The sequence below is a fragment of the Myotis myotis genome, unplaced genomic scaffold (assembly GCF_014108235.1).
Source record: "Myotis myotis isolate mMyoMyo1 unplaced genomic scaffold, mMyoMyo1.p scaffold_m19_p_3, whole genome shotgun sequence".
Taxonomy (NCBI): Eukaryota; Metazoa; Chordata; class Mammalia; order Chiroptera; family Vespertilionidae; genus Myotis; species Myotis myotis.
In genome coordinates, this window is record NW_023416335.1 from 155,186,204 (window position 1) to 155,209,302 (window position 23,099).

The window sequence follows — 23,099 nt, forward strand, 5'->3', positions numbered from 1 at the left end:
TTCGATTCTAGTCAAGGGCACATGCCAGGGTTGTGGGCTTGATCCCCAGTGGGAAACTTGCAGGAGGCAGCCAATCCATGATTCTCTCTCATCATGGATCTTTCTATCTCTCTCCCTCTTCCTTCCTCTCTGAAATCAATATATATATATATATATATATATGATTTCTACAATCAATAATCAGCATTTGGCCCTGGATGGGTAGTTCAATTGGTTAGAGTACTACCCTGATATGCCAAGTTTGCGGGTTCAAACCCCAGTCAGGGCACATATAAAAATCAACAAATGAATGCATTGTGTAGAACAACAAATGGTCTCTCTTCTCTCTCTCTCTCTCTCTCTCTCTCTCTCTCTCTCTCTCTCTCTCTCTCTCTCTCTCTCTCTCTTCTCCTCTCCCTCTCTCTTTAAAATGAATAATTTTTTTTTTTTTTTAAACCAGCATGTGGACTCAAGCATAAGGTAGCCCTAATGGGGTTGGAAAACTCAAGCTTATGAATGCAGGCATGTAACTCCCATTATAAGAAAAAAGGTGTCTAGATTTGCTAGAACAATAGTGGAGACCCATAGGTCAGTCAACATGCACCAAGTCTTGAATCAGATTTGTTGTTGAGAAACATTGCTAAAAGCTAATATTTCCAGTTATCAGTATGGGGAAGCCCATTCCAGCTTAGCCTTGCTACTTCCTGGGATCCCAGGCAGAAACTGTTTAAGTATATATTTTGCTTTTATTCAGAATGGCTTGCCAAACCACATTATATTTGGGCTGGATTTGTAAGTACAATCAGTGAGCCAACTTTGCACAGCTAAATAAAGCAGACAAAAGGTCATAAACTCAGATTCTGGTATGAAGGGTAATTTTTTAAAAAGTAATATTATAAATAATAAAAACTATAAATATTTCTCCCAGTGTGGAGGGATGAACTTTCATGCATAATTTTATGTTCCTAATTAACAATCCCATATGGTTCCCTTCTGAGGTATATCCTTATTGTGCACTTGTTTTCTCTTCCTCACAAATGTGTGCCTCTTCTTCCAATTTCCTATTTTCTATTCCTTTCTAATTCTATTGTGCTGTTGCAGGGTTAAGAATACAGATGTCATTCTTTTTGCAAAACCAAACCAAGAACAGGAGGTTATTAGAAGGGTCTTAGTCATCGACTTTCTGGGCTAATAAAAATGCCAAGAGAAATGTTATAATTTTGTGACATCATGTGGCAAAAACTGTTCTAAACCCATAGGCAGGGCCATTTGTTTGACACCTGCATCCTTAATATTAACACTAATGCAAACCAAATTGTGCTGCCTTCATATGCAATATTTCATAAACACAACTCATTATAAATTCAACAATTGTACTTTTTCAGAGGAAAGGGTTTATATGAGGCAGTAGATAATTTCCAAGTTTATCTGTTTTGCTTTGCCCATAAAATCCCAACAATTAATCTATAACACAGAGTTCTCTAAGTTGGCAAAATGTAACACGATTAATCAAAGCTTTTTCATAGGTAGAGATCTAAGGTAGCAAGAAATCAAAATCCACTCAGCATACCTTAAGGAGTTGGGGAGGAGAAACCAGTACAAACCTGTCAACACAGAACTCAGCTGCAGAGCTAAAGTGTTGTCAGGCAGTTCTGTAGGGCCCTGACCAGTTCAGATGCTAAGAGTATGATTTAAGTGTTACAATTTGGCATCTGTTGTCTCGTTTCAATCATTATCTCTATTAATTACTAACTTTGCGAACTTTGGTGAGTCACTGAATGTCTTAGAGCCTTGTTCTTATTTCTGTAAATAGTAATAGTGGTACCTATCTTATGTGTATAGAATAAAAAAGATAACACATGTAAAGTGTTTAGGACAGTGTCTGAGACAGTAGGCACTCAATAAATGCAAGTCCTTGTAATAACATCATTATAATTGCTTGTTTTGAGCATATGTTCCATTCTTCCATCAGCATGGTAGCTTCTTCCCCTTGCACATATGCCAGCGTAGCCACCAGCTCAGAGTTAATGATATCATACAACTTGGATAGCCACCATGTGATGTGTACAAGGCTACTTCACTATAGCTGTGACTAGAGATCTAGAGTCCTTAGAATCTGTCCACAGGGAGCCAAAGATCTGCCTTTCTGGTATGAATGTTGCTAATTCATAGTTTAATAAAAATGTAGCCTTGGCCAGTTTGGCTAAGTTCCTTGAGTGTGGTTGCATGCTCCTAAAGGTCACCGGTTCAGTTTGATTCCCAGTAGGGGCACATGCCCAGCTTGTGGGTTCGGTCCCATTCAGAGGAGTATATCGAGGCAACCAATCAATGTTTCTCTCTCTCATCAATGTTTTTCTCTCTCTCCCTCTCCCTGTCCCTTCCTCTTTCTAAAACCAATAATTAAAAAAACAACAACACACATTTAAAAAAGTAAAGAACACAATTCATAGGCACTTTCCCTCCCAGGCTAATTTATATAATAAAAGCCTAAGCGACCATTACTGTAGAATGACCAGAACGACTGGTCGCTATGATGTGCACTGACCACCAGGGGGCAGATGCTCAACGCAGGAGAGCTTCCCCCTGGTGGTCAAGTGCACTCCCACAGGAAGCCGGGCTCACGGCTGGCAAGCACAGCAGTGGTGGTGGGAGCCTCTCCCGCCTCCGTGAGGAGCAATAGTGGGAGCAAGGCGAGCAGTAAGGAGTGAAGGGTCCTGGACTGTGAGAGGGATGTCCGACTGCTGGCTTAGACCCTATCTCCGGACTGCAAAAGGGCGCAGGCCCGGCCGAAGAACCCCTCAACACCCCCAGTGCGAGAATTTCATGCAACGGGCCACTAGTACTAAAATAACCTTACTAACTAATAAGGCTGGCTAAGAAAATATGAGCTGCCTGTAGAGGATGAGCTCACTGTGTGCAGGCAAACCTTCTCACTAAGCTGGCTAATCACTTTTCATAGATTCAGTAGGATTAACACTGGGTGAAATACTGGGCTAAACAACATCTAAGTTCCTTTGAGTGTGTGATTCAATTTGTATGGACAGGTTGTGTAAAATCCATGATATTAAGCCTTCAAATCTAGAACTTAAATTTTCCTTTGTTTGAATCTTACCAATCTGAAAATAAAAAGGGTATATCTCGTAAATCAGATTTTGCAAAGGCTAAATGTGTATTTCAACAAAAAGTATTCGATAAAATCTTCATGTCAAAGTGAGAAGTCACTCAAAAAAATCTAACATGTAGAGTTTTTAGGATACATGAGAAATAAAATGGACCAAGTGAATAGTTCTTTATAATCAAGTGTTGTAAATGGGAAAATGTAAGAATAGAAAAATCTGGAAATTATATTAGCATAAAATTTCACATAGAAAGTGTAGCCAACTCCCAAGTAAAACACCATTCTCCTATCAACGATACCATTTATGTAAAACATTCACTGTAGATAGGTGATTCCGACAAAATCAAGGAAAAAAAATGAGTTGTGAGGAACTCCGGGGATGATGGTATCAGCAATCAAAAGTCACAAGCATTTCTCTTGGGAATTGCTTGATCTTAATACCCATGTGGACATTATTACCAAAGCCACTATTAAGAATGAGGACCACACACCCACCCTAAGAGTGTGTACTGAACAATTAAGACTGCTAATAGTCATTCATTTTGGAATTGGAAGAGAATATTTTACTTTAAAAGAATTAGCTTTGCATATCTTTATTTTCATTTCCTTGGAAGATGTAGGAAGTGTGAAAGGAAAAGTCCAGTGACTATTTCAGTAGACTGGCAAACAGTCAAAGTTTAGGAAACTTGTCTGTGCTTCTTGAATGCAGGTGACTTTTTACTCATCTTTTAGTCCCATTATTGAATACAACATTTTTAATTTCATTGGTCTCAGTCATGGTAGGAACAATGGAATGAGATTCTATGGAAACACAATTAGCAAAATAATACTAAGCATCCATATTTTAAAATGTATATTGGTTAGCCATATAATTTAATAAATGCTTGAGCATGAGGTATATAAAATAAAACTTTAGAATGTGGTGAGAAAAATCATTGAGAGATGCTGAGTTGTGTGTTTAAGGAAATCTGTGAAATCCACTTATCAGAGAAGCACATAAACAGTACTGATAATTAACAAAATAACCATAGTAACCTCCCTTGGGAAGTGTTCATGTAGTCTCTAGTAATGAAATCAGATTTAAATAGTTTTGAGTCTTTTAGGCCAGACCCCAGGTCTCAACAATTAAGTCCCCACCTCAATAATCCCATTTATCATTTTGTTTTTTATTATTATTACTAGAAGCTTGATGCAGGAAATTCGTGCACTGGGAGAGGATATCCCTCAGCCCAGTCTGCACACTCTCCAATCTGGGACCCCTCGGAGATGTCCGACTGCTGATTTAGGCCTGATCCCCTAAACAGGCAGTCCGACATCCCTCTCACAATCCAGGACTGCTGGCTCCCAACAGCTCGCCTGCCTGCCTGCCAGATTGCCCCTAACCACTTCTGCCTGCCAGCCTGATCACCCCCTAATCACTCCCCTGCCAGCCTGATCGATACCTAACTGCTCCCCTGCCAGGCCGATTGCCCCCAACTGCCCTCCCCTCCCAGCCTGGTTGCCCCTAACTGCCCTGCCCTGCTGGCCTGATTGCCCACAACTGCCCTCCCCTGCCGGCCATCTTGTGGCTGTGGGCGCTGCCATCTTTGAGGGCTGGGCAGTCAATTAGCATATTCGCTCCTTATTGGCTTTGGGCACCATCATCTTTGTGACTGTGTGAAGGTCAATTAGCATATTCCTTCTATTAGATAGGATATCAATATTAAAATTTTATTACCCCATATGGTCTTGATGTTTGTTATTTTATTATGAAAATGGGGACAGGGCTACCTACTTTGATATGCATTATAAAACACCTGAGAATATGTCACATGTTTAGAACTCTGAAAATGAAATTCAAATTTAGTTCCTCTTCAAGCACATTGAGGGCTTTATAAATAATACTTTCAAAAGTCTATTTGGTCTTAAACACAAAGTTCTTTCCTCAAGACTATGGTTGCTAAATGGTGCTTCATAAAATTCCAGTGTTATAAAATTCTGTTCAAAAATGGCATGTGTAATCAAATAAGTGTGAAAAATTATGAACTTAGGCATTGCCTGAATAACTGTAGATTGGAAGCTAGTGCCTGTCCAAAGCCAAGTAGAATATTATGAGTATATTAATAACTAGAGGCCCAATGCACAAAATTTGTGCAAAAGTAGGCCTTCGCAGCCGCGGCTTTGTCTGCAAGGTAGTCCGGAAGGTCATTCTGCTGTTCAGCCATTCAGTCAATTTGCATATTATGTTTTTATTATTATAGATGATAAATGAGAGGGTGCATATACTTAATAAGAAGAAACCATTTTGCCTTTATAAATCTTAGAGTGTGCACTAATTTAAGTAATATATTCCCATGGCTAAAGATGTGAAGAATAGAGCAATAATATATGCATATTAAATTTTTTTATTACATATTTTATGAAGAAATGGGCCTAAAAGTAATGCTAAAAAGAGAGAAGCAATTTCATCCTCACACTACATATTAACTCAAAATATTATGTATTAGAAAAAAATATACATTAATTATTTAATAAAGTTAGCCAGCCACTCCTCCAAAGATTGTATTTATGCCACAACATGTAACAATTAAAATCTATAAACTATCACTCATTTGAAGTAAGTTCTCAAGCAGAATATGACTTTTAATGGAGTAATGATGCTAGTAAATATGTTATTAAGTATAACAGAAGAAATGAGTTTGAGATACCTTTTAAATAATTAATGTTAGGAAAACTGTGGAAATAAATACATGTGTTTTAGCTTTTCTCATAAAATGGGCTTATTCTGGAAATGCTAAAATTCTTCTAATTTCCATGGACAACACTTTTCTCCATAATAAAAGTTAGTCCCCCTTTCTCATTCTATTGAACATTATTTTTGCCCTTACAAACAGCTGACTTGAACTAATTGAATAACTAAGAAACATAATCAAGCAGTCTTAAGAAGATGACAGGGTTATTTTTACACAATAAAATACAAATAATGTAACTTAAAAATAAACTGGGTATTTTTTTTTTTTTTTTTTTGGTATTGTAAAAAACATCTAACTCGACATTTTTTTAATTAAAAAAAAACTAAAATAGCCCGGCTGATGTGGCTCAGTTGAGCGTCCACCTATGAACCAGGAGGTCACGGCACATGCCCAGGTGTTGGGCTTGATTCCAGGACAGGGTGTGGAGGAGGCAGCTGATCAATGATTCTCTCTCATCATTGATGTTTCTCTCTCTCTTCTGCTCCCTTCCCCTCTGAAATCAATAAAAACATGTTTTAAAGAAATATTAAAATAGGAAAAACTAAGAGCTTACTTATAAAGGATAAATGCTAATTCAGACACTCTTAGTGTTCTACTGGACTATCTGAACTGCACGGCAAATGATTTCTGTAGTTGTTTACTTTTTTAGTTCAGTTCAAAGTAAATGATAAATGCTTTGGTCGGGAGCAAAAGAGAATTTCCATAAAATGATGTTATTTCGGCACTATAGGGTGCTTCCTACCCTCAATAAATACATTAATATGTGCCTCCAATTCTTTACTTAAATAACAAGCAAAATGCTGTACAATGAAATCCCTACTCTATGTATTTATGTGTAAAGGTCACAAGCCTAGAGCGGTAAAGCTACCAGCCTGTTACTGCAGGCATCATGCTGTTGCTTGCCCTTTATGTTTTTCTTTGTCAGTCTGGCTTTTGGCAACTGTTAGGTTCCCATGACTATCATTTGTAGTTTCTCCTTCCAGTAAAGCTGAAGGGCATTTCAGGGAACAGTCACTAGGTCCTGGCCAGAGTCAATGCCAAGATTCAACAGAGTCAAGTCATGGAGCAAGAACCAGGCCAGGGTCCAAGATGAGGCAATAAGCAGCTCCAACAGACCCATCTTTTTAGCCTCTCTGGTACTTACTAGTAGAGTTCACAGGATAAATCCAGTCTGATGACCAAGATGAAGTCCAAAAAAAAACAAGTCTTTCTGTTGATTAGGATACTGCTTCAGAAACAGACCAAAGGCAGATTTCTGGAGCAATGGCAGCACCATTCATGACACTCAAGAACAGGAGTACAGAGCAAAGATAAGAATGCCTGGCAACGTTGGCGGCATCATGATTGGCATAATTGTGCGATACACCGTGTACTTGTTTCACAGAGGCAGCCACCTCAGCATCTGAATGTGTGCCAATCTTGGCACATACTTCTCTCCACATACCTGTTTTCAGTCGTATCAGGAAATTCCTCTTACAAACAACTGTAAAGAAAAGAAAGAAGGTGAAAATCAGTGTCAAACGAAAGTAGAGAAAAGTTTTTATTAGTCATCACCGGCATATTTGAAACAAAATTATACTGAAAAATTGAAAAAGTATGTGGTTGTGTGTTTTTATTTTCAGATTTCTAGGAATTTCAGAGACTTCTCAGGAATATAAAAAGGAGATGGCTCTACAGGCAAAATAATGTATGATTTTTTAAAAAAGTTTAATTCTCTAATGAAATAAAGTTACAGAATCATGGCACTTCAACCACCCTATATTATTCTGATGCCTTTTAATAAAATAAAGAGCACATCAGAACCACTTCCTTTAAATCATTAATGACTTCATTACAAAAGACGGTCCTTTTCAGGAGCCAAAATATTCACGTAAAAACTTTTCTCACCCCAATAGACAATCCGGCAATATTATGTTTGTTAATTTCAGGACTAATAACCTTCAGTAGGATTGTTGGTCAGAATCCTAGTATGTTTTCAACTTGATTCTCTATTTCCACTTTTGTGAAAGAAGCCCAATAATACAGGAAAACCTAATTTGCACAACTTAGCTTTATTTGAATTATTGGCCTTAGACCGTTGGCTTTGGCAAACTGCAGCTTATATATTATACATCGCCTTATAAATAAATAGATGGTCTGTGCTCATAATCTGTCTATAAAAGTGTTCAGTTCACAATGGAGCATTTAGTAAAGGGTAAAGAAGGTCATAGTAATGGAGGTAGACTTGACCTTGGATAATAAACACATGCAGCAATACACAGAAGATGTATTATAGAATTGTACACTTAAAACCTACGTAATTTTATTATAACCCCCAATGATTTTAATAAAACATAATTTTATTATTACCCCCAATCATTTTAATTTTAATGATTTTTAAATGGAGAATTTCTTGTTTTTCCCATCAACTCTCTCCTATAAAATACTATTAGTAGGTAGTAATAATAACTGATAGTATTCCCTCATGTTACAGACATGTTGAGGTTGCCAGATAATGACTTTCAGGAGGTGATGCATATAAAACCCCTATATCCATTTCTCTTTCCCCTTTTCGAACGCCAAAAACCTGAGTAAGTCCTTGTGAGAATCCTTAGGACACCAAGAGAATGCCAAAAAGTTACATGTTCAAATTTAGATTTCATAGACCGCAACTCAATATCTGAGTGCGTAGCTCAAGAGAAAATAAGTAATATTGCTTCCAGGCCAAAGCTAGTAAAGCAAGAGGCCCAATAAAACATGAAATAATTTAAAATAGCTTATAGACTAAAAAAGTTGAATGGAATACTCACTCTTAAATGAAGTTCTAGATCAAATATGCATAATAATTTTGATCACAAATACTAAAGTAAAATTAGATTTCTAAGCATTTAAAATATTTTTCTAATTAATGAAAGGTCCATAGGTAATGAACTTAGGTACCTTATTGAGATAGAGTCACAAATCTATGTTATTGATAAAAATATTTAAAACACAATTAAAATTTTCATGACTCCTCCATGCAGCGTTTTTTTTCTTAAATTAACACGTTATTTAAAAATTAAAGATAAAAAATAAAATAATTTTTAGATCAGCTTTAGATCTGTAAATCCTCCAGTGGCAGGCCATTACCTTGTGTAATTAATATTCTCCATGCAGCAGGTTACTCTCCACAGAGATGCTAATATTGCCCACAGTGATGGACTTACATTTTCTTATACTCCTTGAGGCTTCTTCGAAACATTCACCTTTTCCTATCTACTCATTTATCTCCTATACTGTCATATCTAATAGTGATATGCAAATATTTCTGCAGTACCTGCTGCTTTTTAAGTTCAGAAAAAGAAACTCATATTAACTTGCATTGATTCTTTGTTTTCCTTCTGACAGAGGCCATCCCTTTAGGTAAATGCATGCAAGCACTTAACTGCTACATTGAAGATACCATGCAATAAGTAACTGGGAACTATATGAATAATAGAAACAGGAGGAAACCAAGATGGCAGCATAGGTAAATGCTAGTACTCACCGCCTCTCACAATCACATTAAAATGACAACTAAAATACAGAACCACAATTCAGAACTGCCTGAAAGCTGGCTTAATGGAAGTCCTACAACTATATAAATTAATATATTTTTATTTACTTCAGAGAGGAAGGGAGAGGAAGAGAGAGAAACATCAATGATGAGATTCATTGATTGGCTGTCTCCTTCATCCCCCACACTGGGGATGAAGCCTGAAACTGGGTATGTGCCCTGATTGGGAATCAAACTATGACTTCCTGCTTCATAGGTCAATGCTCAACCACGGAGACATGCCAGCCAGGAAATTAGGAGGGATAGCTAGGCTGCAGAGGTCTCCCATTAGGAGCAAGGAGTTCCAGCCCCACACCAGATCCCTCAACACAGGAGCAGCGGCTTTGGGTGATCCAGGGACATACTGGGAGGACCTGGATTACCTGTCACTGGGCAAGAACTCAGGGCATAGCTTCCTCCCAGACAAAAGAGCTGGCAAAGGTCATTGTTCCTAGGCTGAGACCCCCCACTTCACAGACGCAGGCACCATGTCTGAGTTTCCATCAGCTTGGCTCACACTGTTCGCTCCATCCTGGTGATTTCCTGAGATTCCAGCCTCATCCAATTTGCATCCCCACCAAAGCTGTTTGCAGCAGTTTTTCCATATGAATGGCCTGTCCTGACTCAGGCTTCAGACTTTACTAAAATCTCTCAAATAAGCAGCAGCTGGTGTCCGCATGCCCCATACCTATCAGTAAGAGGCCCCAAGCTCAGCACTAGCAGCAGCCTGCCTTGCTTCACACCTTGGCCTCTCCTGGGCACATCTAAGCCCAACAAAAGTAGCAGGCATCTGTAGATCACTCTGTAGCTCCTGCCGGATGGCCCCAGGCAAGGCATAGGCAGTGGATCACTTTGCACCTCCTGGTTATTAGCAAAAAGTATTAGTGTATGTTCAGTATGCATGCACTTTATGAAGGTAGAGACAACATGGGGAAAAAAATATATTCTCTGTCCTCAGCAGAAAATAATCAATTTTGTCCAATGAGTAAATACTCCAGAATAGTGATTTTCCATGTGAACAATATTTTAGTATCACAGATTATTGATAAAACAAAAATCTTTTCTTTAAGCAGTTCACCAATGAACTCAAATGTCTCAAGGTGAAGAATCACTGCTCTAGATGCATACTTAAAAAAAATACACTCATAGGCAAATGGTTAAAATAGTATATGAATTATACACAGTGAAATGATTCTTATACTTCAGCAGACTTTAGTATTTATCTTAGTGTTTGCTTTTGCTTTTGAGTTTTGTGGCACTTACAATGGCCATCTGCTCCTTTCACTTTAAATACTATCTATCTTTCAGCTCCAAAACATATCTACTTCTTTCATTGAAGCCTTGTTCAATTCTTCCATCACATACTACAGTCTCCCTCTTCTGAAATCCTAGAGCTGGGGTCAGCAAATATTATCCTCCTAAATGCCAGACAGTAAATACTTTAGGCTTTGCAGGCTTAGTTACAACTACTCAACTCTGCACTGCAGCAAGAAAGCAGCCACAGAATATATTGAAACAAACCGGTGGCTGTATTCCAGGAAAGCTTTATTTGGAAAAGCGGGCAGCTGACTGAATATGGCCCAAGAGCTACAGTTTGTCAACCTCTATTGTAGAAGATCACTGCGCTCTACCATTTATTTTGACATTTAATCCTATTCTGGGTTGTACCTTTAAACAGTGCATCTCTGAAGTTATAGTCTCCTCAAGGGGTCAGGAAAAATGTCATATATATATATATATATATATATATATATATATATTCATTTCTCTATGCAGAGTACTGCATAACAGCAATGCTTAATTATTTACTGATTTAAATTGATTTAAGACATGAGAGTAAGATCTAGTTGCCATTCGCATCTTGCCTGCATTGAAGCATCTACTACATTGACTCTCGGGTTTCTCTAACAGACAGCCTCAACTTGCTGAGTCTTTATTCTCCCTTTAATGAATATAACCAATTATTTTTCCACTTGAGACCATACTGTATTTTCCCCCCTTATTACTATTACCTGCCACGGATATGGCCATGCAGATGCCTGTGGCGACATAATCCATCCCCTGTAGCTGCCTCTCGCTATAGTAGCTGCGTTTCACAGCTAGCTGCCTGTCATGATAGTGGGTGCCTCTCGCAATAGTGTCATCCTCTCGCGATACAGGCTGCCTCTCAGGAGAGTAGCTGCCTGTGTCAACAGTATCTGTCTCTCGCGATAGTGCCTGCCTGGGTCGCTGTCTATCAGGATAATAGCTGCCACTTGAGACAGTGCCCAGCTGAGAAGCTGCTTCTGGTGATAGTAGCTAACTGTCCTGATATTGTCAGCCCCGTAGCTGCAAGTCTGGATTTATCATTCCTTCAGTCCCTACTGGTTTCTCCAGCTTCTCTGAGTTTACAGAGTCACAAGGTCATTCCTTTCTCTAAGCTTCCCAGTTTGGTTCCAGATGCATCCTCTAAGCCAGTAGTCAGCAAACTCATTAGTCAACAGAGCCAAATATCAACAGTATAATGATTGAAATTTCTTTTGAGAGCCAGATTTTTTAAACTTAAACTATATAGGTAGGTACATTGTTATTAACTTAATTAGGGTACTCCTAAGGCTTAGGAAGAGCCATACTCAAGGGGTCAAAGAGCCGCAGGTGGCTTGAGAGCCCCAGTTTGCCGATCACGGCGTCTAAGCAATAAGGAAGCCTCATCATTCCGCTGACTCTACGTTTTAACAGATCGAAACTCATTATAGTTGACTAGCCTTTTTTTTTTTTTTTTAACATTTCTCAAGCTTCTTCCCCCTGGAATCTCTTAAAACCCACAGCATCAGTGAGTATTTTAAAATACTAATATTAAAAATATACATTGTGGTTAATCCAGATCCCCCTACTGATGAGATGTGCAACCTTGGGTAAAATACTTAAACCGCTGTGCCCTAATTCTCTTATCTGTAAAATGAGGGTCAAAAGGTTTTGAAGATTAAACTAGTTAAAACATGTAAAATAAACCTGTTAGAGGATGCTTCACATATTGAAATGTTCAATAAAGGCAAGCTAATTTTACTCAAATGTTATCTCTACAGCTTAACCTAAAAGCCACTTCTTTGGTCCAGTGTCTCTAAACTCATTTATTATACACATACAAATACACACAGCATGTTTGTCGTTTTACCTCCTATGCCATTCATCTACAAAGATAAATACTTTTAGTGAGTACCTAACTCTTAATTGTAACCAAAATTTAAAGTGGGTTTCCTTTCTTTCCTTCCTTTCAGTAGTCTATTCATTTATTCATTCATGATGCTGAGGGCCAGAGATAAATGTTCAGCCATGAGATAACAGTGGGTCCTTCCATTGATGGATCTCCTGATACACTTCTATTTCTCACCTCTGACTTCATCAGAAAAGAGGTGGTATTGAAGGCTAATTGAGTTACGAACAAGAGTTCAAACATTTACATTAATAAATAATCTTTTTCATCCTTGAACTATTCTGTATACTTCTTGACTTTCCTAAACTTGAACGTCTCCAAAAACTTAGTTGCCTTAAAAAAAAAAAAAAAAAAAAAAAAAGAGCTTAACCAGGTCATGCAAAGAACATTTAGAAAAATAGAATGTTATATTAATAGAGAAAACATAAACATGTGATCTATCACCACAAATGTACAGGCTGTCAATCAACGCAAAAAGGGATTTATTTTGTGTGGCCCAGAAAGCTGAGTAAGGGCCCTACACAGACGCAATAGAATCGAGTAACAATTGTAACTGGGTTAAACAGACTGCCTCATTGTGCATACTTAAAGTAAACAATAGATTATTGTTTATTGAAGATGCTGAAGAAACAACATATAAAAGTAAAAACAGATATCCTCTAAGTTCCTTGCAATGCCATAATCCACCAAAATGCTAAATGATGTGTAAAGGTGAATTCGTTATTATTGTTAACATCCCGAAATTTGTAGTATTTGAAGAAACTGAAGGCTTATACAATTGCAACTGTGATGAAATGGCTAAAACAAATAAGAGAGGTTACAAATGCAATGTTACTGAAATTTTAGAAAAGAATCTTCATCCCATTCAAGGGCTTCAGATGAAATTTGAAGGGGGTGTTTAAGCTCAGGTTGAAGATGAGATTAAAGTGAAATATGGGAATAGCAAGAAGTTAGAGCATTTTAAGATGAAAGAACAGCATGACCAATGGTATAGTGGCATGAAGGTGAATGAGGCACAGGGGACACTTCAGTTTGACTTCACTACGACGGCAGTGGGCGATGAGCCTGAAAAGCTTTCTGGAGTAACAAGGACTGAAATGTTGCTCCTCAGACTTAGGTAACGGGAGTCACCAAAGTGTTATTTACAAGTAGGTAAGAGAGAAGTACTTCAGTTGGAGTATCTGGTGGCACGGAAGAATTAACTTGTACAGTGAGAGACTAGAAATGAGAAGGTCTGCTACGAGACTACAACATGACTCTGGGAAATATGTCAAAAGTGCCGGAATCTGTGGCAGCATCAGAACAGAGGACACTTTGGATATGCAAACGTCAAGTCTTAGCAACTGACTGAGTCACAAGGCCAGGGGAGAGAGGGTCTCAAAAGCTTCCAGACTAGAATACTGTAAAATAAGACCAATAAAAGCAGAGGGAGCAGCAGAAAGAAGGAAGACACAGAAAGTTCAGAAGAACCCACAGGTGTCGGTGTTGTTAGCCACAATAAGGGGAGCGGTACAGCAAGGCATTTGGAAAGGTCAGCCTGGAGACTCCGTGAAGGTCAGGGCTGAAGATAATGACATGGGAGTTACTCCTACTGAGGTGAAAGCCAAGGCGAAGAGGAGATGAGTTTTGCCAATTGATAGACTATACACAGAAGCAAAACTCAAAACATAAACTGAGGAACACATACTTCCATGAGTAGGAGGTAAAAGGAGAGCCAAACCAGCTGCCAATGAGCAGTCAGAGAAGTAAGAGGAGAACACAGAGGGCACGGAAGCCAATAGGAGGCTGAGGAGCAGCAGGTGCCAATATTGCCAAAAGCTGTGGAGAGTTTAAAGCAAATAAAGATTGCCTTGGCTGGTGTGCTCAGTGGTTAGAGTGTCAGCCCACGCACCAGAAGGGTCATGCATTCGATTCCCAGTCAAGGGCACATACCTGGGTTTCAGGTTCAATCCCTGGCCCCCGTAGGGGTGCATGCAGGAGGCAACCAATAAATGTGTCTCTCTCACATTAATATCTTTCTCCCCCTCACCCCCTTACCTTTGTCCCCCTCCCTTCCTCCCACCCTCCCTTCCACTGTCTCTGAAAAAATTAATGGAAAACATGGCCTCAGGTGAGAATTAACAAAAACTAAAAAAATAAAGCAAATGAAGATTTGGAGCCTAGGAGATCCATGATAATCTGATTATTAAATGTTAATAATTACATAAATCTTGTGAGAAAAATCTTATCACTTCAAATCAAAGTAGTTTCACAAGAGATTATTATCTTTTAATATTTTTATTGATTTAAGAAAGGAAGGGAGAAGGAGAGAGAGAGAATCATTGATCTGCTGCCCCTTGCATGCCCCCCACTGGGAATGGAGCCTGCAACCTAGCATGTGCCCTGATCAGGATCGAACCATGACCTCTTGGTTCATAAGCTGATGCACAACCATTGAGACATGCCAGCCGGGTGAGATTATTATTATTATTATTGTTATCTTTTGAAGAAAAAGCAAAACAATTTCTTATTTGAAGATACTCTGATCTCAAGGATAATTTTCTTAAACATTCTCAATTTTTAACCTATTGGACAATAGTTAGTACTAGTCTTCCAAGGGATATATTTAAATGTGGAGGCAGTTTAGGTAATTACAATGACTTGAGGGGAAGCTGGGGGCATAAGGAGGACAGAGGCCATAGACACTAAATGTCGTCTAATGAAAGTCATGCATTCCCACACAAGGAACAGATGTCTGCTCCAAACACCAATAGTGTCACCTGTTGAGAACACTGTCACACACTGCTGTTTATCACTAGATGTATTTTTGGCATATTTGAGAAGAACTGATAGAACTTCAGATGCTGAAATTTTGGAGCAGTGATTTTAAAATAAGGTAAATATCATTAATATAGTTCACCCCTTAGAAGCATTTCAAGAAAATGTATGTCTTTTAGTTTTACTGTTTATTCCTATCTAATCTAGTTCCAAAGGAAATAGGTCTTCAAGAAAATTACTTAGTAGGGCAAATAAATAAATAAATAAATAAATAAAATTCCACATACTAACTCTAATCAGAACCTGAGTAGGGGTATAGATGATTGAGATACATTTCATTGTGTTATTAGGTGAGGAAACAGACAATGTTTGCAATAAAATGTTTTCTTAAAAATACCAACATTTTATACAGATCTTTAAACAATTTCTTGCATTCACCACTCACACTAAATATTTTCAATTGAAAATTGCTGTTTTAATGCCTAGTATTACCAAGAATACATCAGCAGTTCAGATAACTGAAGCACATAGACATCTTTTATGGGACTATTCTAACTGCTTAAAACTTTTAACACAAATATCTTTACACAGCATCTTGTAGCTGTCACTCAAATGCCCTGTAAAAGTTTTATTAACTCATTTAGGATTCAGTGAATTTTAATCAGAACATTTGCAAGACAGTTTTGGTATTAGGATAAGAAAAGTATTTTCCAAAATATATGCATCACTTATTAAACTGATATTTATAAATGACACTGATATTTATGAATGTTTATGAATATGTCTGGAGCAACCAAGCACCCATTCGTCCACTTCAAGGTGAACTAGTGTTATTATAGTCAAGTTCAAATTGTTTAACTTGTGGTTAATCTTTTCCAGTGTTCTTGATTATTACAGTTTATACTTAAACACACATAACCTCTTATTTACTAACTGCTAAATATGTGTGGTAAAGGTTACATCTTCCTCTAAAGTCTAGACAATGGTCCATAGGAAGCTATTCTCTCATATTATGATTGTAAGCAGCAAGTAGACTAGGCACTGTGATTCACCAGTTAAGGGACCAATTGGGAAAATAAAGCTTTTTCTATATGTATGTTTCTCTAGAAGTTTTTTAAAAAGTTCTATTACTTACTAAGACTTAGTATGCGGTTGTTTCCTAACACATTTCCTAATAGCTTTGATCCAAACACTGTTGAGAAAGTCTGTACAAACCAGGATGACCTCTCAGACAATGAAAGTCCATTTAGTGATTTAGTATACAATCCAACACTGTACCCCCATCTAATGGGAAACTTGCATTTCAAAAGGTTTCCAAAAATCTGTTTAAAAGAATAAGCCAGTGATCCCTGTAACAATCTAACAGGCATAAGGCCAAATATTGAATACCTACCATGTATTGAGTTATGCCTATGTATATGCTCCGCACAGTGCTAAGCATTTTACAGGCATCATATGTTTAATCTATACAACCAACACATGAAATTAATTATGGTCCCCTTCTTACACTTGAAGAAACCAGAGGGATTCAGCAACTTACACTAGCTAGTAAGCGGCAGAGCCAGACTTCAGAACCCTCTGCCCTGTCCTGCCACAGAGACCTTTGTCCCACAGGGGCTCCCAGATGAAACACACACGGTCTCTACTCTGAAGGACCACATCACCCAGAAAGAGAGATAGAACATCTACCTGAATGTTATGATTCCAGATAAAATATATTAACTGGCCTCAGAGAAGTCCAGATCAAGTTTCAAGGCAGTTCAGAGGAACACAGATTTCTTGAAAATAACAAGACCTGGAGCAAATGTTTTCTGTGAGATGGATTGTAGGGGAAGGAGGCGGGTAAAGGGCCATACAGGAGCATAACTAGTATTATCGCATGCCATTCTCTTTGTCAGGTAGAGGAGAAGACACCTTACATTTGTTATCTTTTTTGTTCAGAAAAAAACCATACAAGTATTACTCCATGTTGCATAAAACTAAGTCAACCAGTGGGTCAATGGAAATTTGAACCCAGGCACCCTCATTCAGCTTCATCCAAGGCGGAAGCTGTAATACTTAGTGACTAAAACCAGGCTGCCCAGTGTTTGCCCCGACTCAGCCACTTAGTAGCTGTGCTATTTGAACAAGCAACTTCACTCTCTGTGCCTAAATTCCTCTTCTGTAAACATGGATATTGACAGAACAACTTCATTGGGTGGTTAAAGGGATAAAAGGAGTTAATGATATACAGAAAGTGGCAACACCATGCAATTACTATACTCTCCTTGGTTTCTTAGAGTGAATGGATTCGTCTGTCCAAAGTCTGGAAGATACTGAAGCTCAGTCTTGTTAGACCCCCAGAGCAAGGACAATGGGCCAGGTACAGACACTCACTAGATCAGAAAGCTGTGGATGCCTAGCAAGGGGCAAAACTGAGAAAACAAGAACCTCATCCCTAAGGCAACTATCCTCCCCTAGCATATGTCTGGTCAGGTGGTTTAGACCCCTGACCTTTTCCTCCCTAAAGATGACATCTAGGTCTCATGTGTATTTCAGCTCCAGGCCTAGAAAAGCAGCAGAGCCAGACAAGTGACCAGAACATATATACATTTGTTTTACCTAGATTTACAAAAGATTTATAATATAATCTTTTGGTTAAGTATATTTGACAACCTTCTCAAAGTTTAAAATTTCAAAAGCCTTTTTTAAAAAAATATGTTTATTGCCCTAGCCAGTTTAGATCAATGGATAGAGTATCGGCCTGCATACCAAAGAGTCCCAGGTTCGATTCTGGTCAAGGGCACGGATCTTGGTTGCAGGCTCCTCCCCAGCCTGGGCCCTGGTCGGATGTGTGCACGAAGCAACCAATAAATGTGTTTCTCTCACATTGATGTTTCTCTGTCTTTCCCTCTCTCTTCCACTCTCCCTAAAAATCAATGGAAAAATATACTTGGGTGAGGATTAACCAAAAGAAAAAATTATACACACACACACACACACACACACACGTGTGTGTGTGTGTGTGTGTGTGTGTGTGTGTGTTGATTGATTTTTAAAGAGAGAGGGATAGAGAATTAGAAACATTGATGAGAAATATCATCTATCACATCATCTATCACAGCGGTTCTCAACCTGTGGGTCATGACCCTTTGGGAGTCAAACGACCCTTTCACAGGGGTCGCCTAAATACATCCTGCATATCAGATATTTACATTACAATTCATAACACTAGCAAAATTACAGTTATGAAGTAGCAACGAAAATAATTTTATGGTTGGGGGTCACCACAACATAAGGAACTGTATTAAAGGGTCGCGGCATTAGGAAGGTTGAAAACCACTGATCTATCAGCTGCCTTCTGCACGCCCCCTGCTGGGGATCAAGCCTGAAACCTGGGCATGTGCTCTGATCAGGAATAGAACTGTGACCTCTTGGTTCCTGGGTCAAACGCTCAACCACTGAGACACATCAGCAAGGCTCAAAAGATTTTTTTAACAGAGAAATGACTTTTAGTTCTTCCAACAGGCCCTGACATACCTCGAGAATTCATTCTCTCCCCTAAGTTTTTAAACTAATTAGGCCTATTTAATGTGATTGAAAAATTACATGGGAAGCTTTGGCAAATAATAATATACATATATTTTTAGTAAAATGGATATTCTAGAAATTTCAATCTTCTCTAGGAAGGAACTTGCAAAGATTCAGAGCCAAGTTCAAACAGGAAATTCTCAGGAGTAACAGGTATCCTGTCAGTGATAAGCCTAGAATAATAGTTCCCTGTGGGAAGCATCTGGCAGTAGTACTCCAGATGTTTGTAATCCACACATTGGGTGTTTATGAATTGTTTCCTGTGCTCAATACACACTTCCAATAAGCCATGTGCAACGTTTTAAAATCTTGCATATTGTTTGTTCTTTATATATATTTTAAAACTCTGCATTGAATTTCAAAATATAAACTTTATTATTCTTTCATGTCATTTCTTAATAATTATTATTTACCAAGAAATTGTCATCTTGAAATGTTATATCTTACAGAAAAACAAGATTCTTTGTCAATTGTTTTATGGTCAAGTCTATAATCACGTTATTTACGTTTGCCATTTACAAACCATTGTATTGTTCTGATGCATTTACAAATACGTTAGTTAAGTATGAAAATATTCATGACAAGAACTTTGATTTACTCTAAATTACAGCTTTCTAAACAGGTCTTCTCTTCAAAGTGAAAATTTTTAGGACTCTATATAGTGACTGAAAACATAAAATACTGGCAAATAATCAGGACAAACAAAAAATTCATTATATGAAAATCATTCTATCTTCCAGATATAAGAAAGCTTGTTTTTATTTCCCTAGAACAATTTGGTAAATTATACCTTCATAAGCAATATGGAAGCTTTTATAGTTTTCTCCCTACCTGATCCCTCCAGAATTTGGCAATTCTTAATGAGTGAATCATGGCAATATATTTCTTTGCATGAATTCAGCAAGACCAGTTTCCAATTGTAGTTTTATCAACCAAGATTTTGACTGGATGTCATGCCTAAAAGGATATACCTGACTCTGGATGTCACTAGAAAGCCTTAAGAAGCAAATAAGAGTCTGTTGAAAAAAGCCTGTCACCTTGCTTAATCATGTGGTTCATGGTAGTTTTTCCAGGTAAGAAACAAAGGTTGTTTTCCTGAGAGATGGCAAAGGAACCTCAAGACGTCATTGGGGACCTCAAGAACTTGAACAATTCACCCAAGTCTACAAGTACTGCAGGATAATGGGGCGGGTACAGAAACTCACCAGGGCAGAAAGCTCTGGATGCCTAGTAAGGGGGCAAAACTGGAAAAACAAGAACTTCACTACCAGGGTAACCTATCCTCCCCTAGCATAGCGCTGGTCATGGGGTTTGGACCCCCGATCTTTCATATTGCTAGTCAGGTGGTTTAGACCCCTGACCATTTCCTCCCTAAAGGCTCGGGTGTTTTTCAGCTCCAGGCCCAGAAAAGCAGCAAAGCCAGACAAGTGACACTGTGGCTGCCTCAGGACCAGCTCAGCCCCCAGACCCACTGATGATAAGAGCTTCCCGCCAGTGACTGCATATAAGGACGAAACTTCAGCTCCTGGGTGCTGCCATCATCCACCCAATGTCCCCTTGGCTTGGTGTTGTGCAGCCCTTCCTTTGGATATCCCATCTCCTACCCCCTTTTCCTTAAATAAATTCAATTTTTCTTTATCCTGTCAGCTATGTAGCTAGAAGAAAATCTTTCATATCTGTTTATACAAGGTCACTCTCAATTGTCAAAAAAATGGGGTTGAATATACAGGTTTCTAAGGCAAGATACCCTTCTCAAATTTGACTATTAGCAGATCTTACAAATATTCCTTAGACTGCTAAGTCCCTTTCAAGTTATTTGGAATGAATGTCTGTTCCACTGAGAAGGAAATTGGCTAAAAGCGAAGAGGGTAGAGGGAAGATACATTGGATGACTAGATGTGAATTTTTTTGAGAGAAGAATTCCAATCTCATTCATCTTAGTAACTACAGTTTAGTGCAGTGATGGCGAACCTATGACACACATGTCAGAGGTGACATGCGAACTCATTTTTTTGGTTGATTTTTCTTTGTTAAATGGCATTTAAATATATAAAATAAATATCAAAAATATAAATCTTTGTTTTACTATGGTTGCAAATATCAAAAAAATTCTATATGTGACACGGCACCAGAGTTAAGTTAGGGTTTTTCAAAATGCTGACACACCGAGCTCAAAAGGTTCGCCATCACTGGTTTAGTGTCTGGAATGGTTTTAGGGGTTATAAAATGGCCAGTCTCTAGTTAGGTGTTTTCCATACACTTTGTTTCTCACAATAGCACTTCATGGTTGGTGCCCACAATCCCATTTTCTGGGTAATGGGATTGTTACATAATTACAACCTTACAAAATGCAGAACTGAGCCTGAGATCTAACTCTAAAGTTAGTTACCTTTTTCCATGTGAATGTATCAAAAAATGTTTGATGAAAGAATATAGAACTAAAAACAAATGTAGGTTACTTCCTTTTTATTTCAGACCCATGCTCCAAAAATATAACTCTGGCTAAAGGATATTTCTTTAGATCACTTTGCTGTCCTTCCCTTCAGGAGGGTTCAAGGCCAAAAAAAACATAAGCCAGGTAATATAAAAGAGGAAATGCATGTCTACAAACAAATCCAGCATTTACAGGAAGATGCGCTAACTTGGACATTGGGAAATGAAATGTTAAAATTTCAGATTACTTACCACTATTAAAACACTCCCTGGAGGAAAAGAAGCAGGGCCTAATTGCAAACTGTTGCTTGGAATTTTGCAAAAAACTGTTTTTGAGTTCCTGAGTAGTTTACAAAACACTGAGTTGCTTCAGGTAATAATGTTTCCCTTTCACTGAGATCATTGGATTCAATTACCTGCTCCCTTAGACTCCTTTAAATGCAATGTCAGAAGCAGAAAGTGGAGCTAGGGCTGCTTCACCAAGGTTAAAGAAGAGTCACCTTGCTCAAACCTCATCTACTCCCTGCCAGCCACCACCCAGCTCAGATTTTTCAGCCACAGGCCCCCAAATGCAGACTTGAGTACTTGTGGTTCCAATGACACAGCACATAGCTGCGGGCCTTCTTGAGCTGTTTGGGTTGAGCCATAAAGCACAGGATGCCAGGAGTGGACATCTAGCGCCCACTGCTTCCTCTTGCCCAGTCATTTCATATCATTCTCATTATGGATCGCTATTTCATTCCTCTGATGCGTCTCTTATTAGATCCAGGAAGCGAGGAGATGAAATATTAGCTTTCCTACTTCCAACAGCCCGCTCTCACGCAACCCAGCCCTCTCAGTATTACTTCTGCAAAAGTGTAGGCAGACACTTGTAGAGAAACCACGCCTCATTCCTCTCGCGTGCGAGGTGTGTGTGTGTGTGTGTGTGTGTGTGTGTGTGTGTGTGTGTGTGTGTGTGATTTTTTTTAATACACTTGGCGTAGACCACAGAAAGCCCTGGCTAGTCCTACCGGGAAAGTGGCCCTAGCTCACAACCGCCCTTGCCAAACCAGTCTGCAATCCCTTTGGCGGAAGTAAGGGAGAAAAGCGGGTGTGGAGAGCAGCTGCGGGGCAGCATCCGAAAGTCTGCAGTTCGCCCTTGAGCCGCCGCCAGCCTCCCGCGCCACCTGGCCCGGTGCCCCCATCGTGGCGCAGGAGACTCGGAAACCCAGGGTGAGCCGGGGGAGCAGACTCTCTGAAGGTCACAATCCCCCCCGGCCAGAGCGCACACCTCCACAAGCTCACGCCTTTCTATCCGCCTCCCACCCCACCGAGACCTGGGGACCTAAAAAAGAAGGAAGACAGCCTCCCTGGGACGACGTCCCCTCCCAGCCTCTCCGAGCCCCGACCGTCTGCTAAAAGAGAAGACGGTCCCTACGCACAGTGACCTCCAGCCCCATCCTCGCCCCGACCCCCTGCAGCAATCGGGCCGCCCCCGGAGGCTCCCGGGGCCCGGGGAGGGATGCTGATGAGAAGGGCGGGATGCTGGAGACACGCCGGACGGGAACCAGCCCCGGAAGACTCCTGGGCCAAGAAGAGGGGGAAACACCGCTCCAGAAGAGTCTCCGTGCAAAAGCTCAAAACGTGGGCAACTCCTGGCCGCGAGCACGCGGGCGCGCGGGGAGCCCCTTTCCCGGGACCCCTCGGAGCGCCTCCTCCACGCGTGCGCCCCCAGCCCGCAGCTGCCGCGCCGCGGTCCGCGCGCAGGGGGACGCGAGCTCCGCG

The 23,099-nt window shown here is 39.5% G+C and overlaps 1 protein-coding gene and 1 pseudogene across 6 annotated transcripts in view; both read right to left on the reverse strand.

The window, feature by feature from the left end:
* SLC16A7 (solute carrier family 16 member 7) overlaps positions 1 to 23,099 on the reverse strand; it is a 164,787-nt gene that overhangs the window by 141,319 nt on the left and 369 nt on the right. For all 6 annotated transcript variants that reach the window (XM_036299178.1, XM_036299179.1, XM_036299183.1 and 3 more), the window contains exon 2: positions 7,274 to 7,312. The gene's annotated coding sequence lies outside the window, so the exon portion shown is untranslated. The remainder of the gene's footprint in view (positions 1 to 7,273; positions 7,313 to 23,099) is intronic.
* Positions 7,047 to 23,099, reverse strand: part of LOC118650633 — a 36,084-nt pseudogene continuing 20,031 nt past the window's right edge.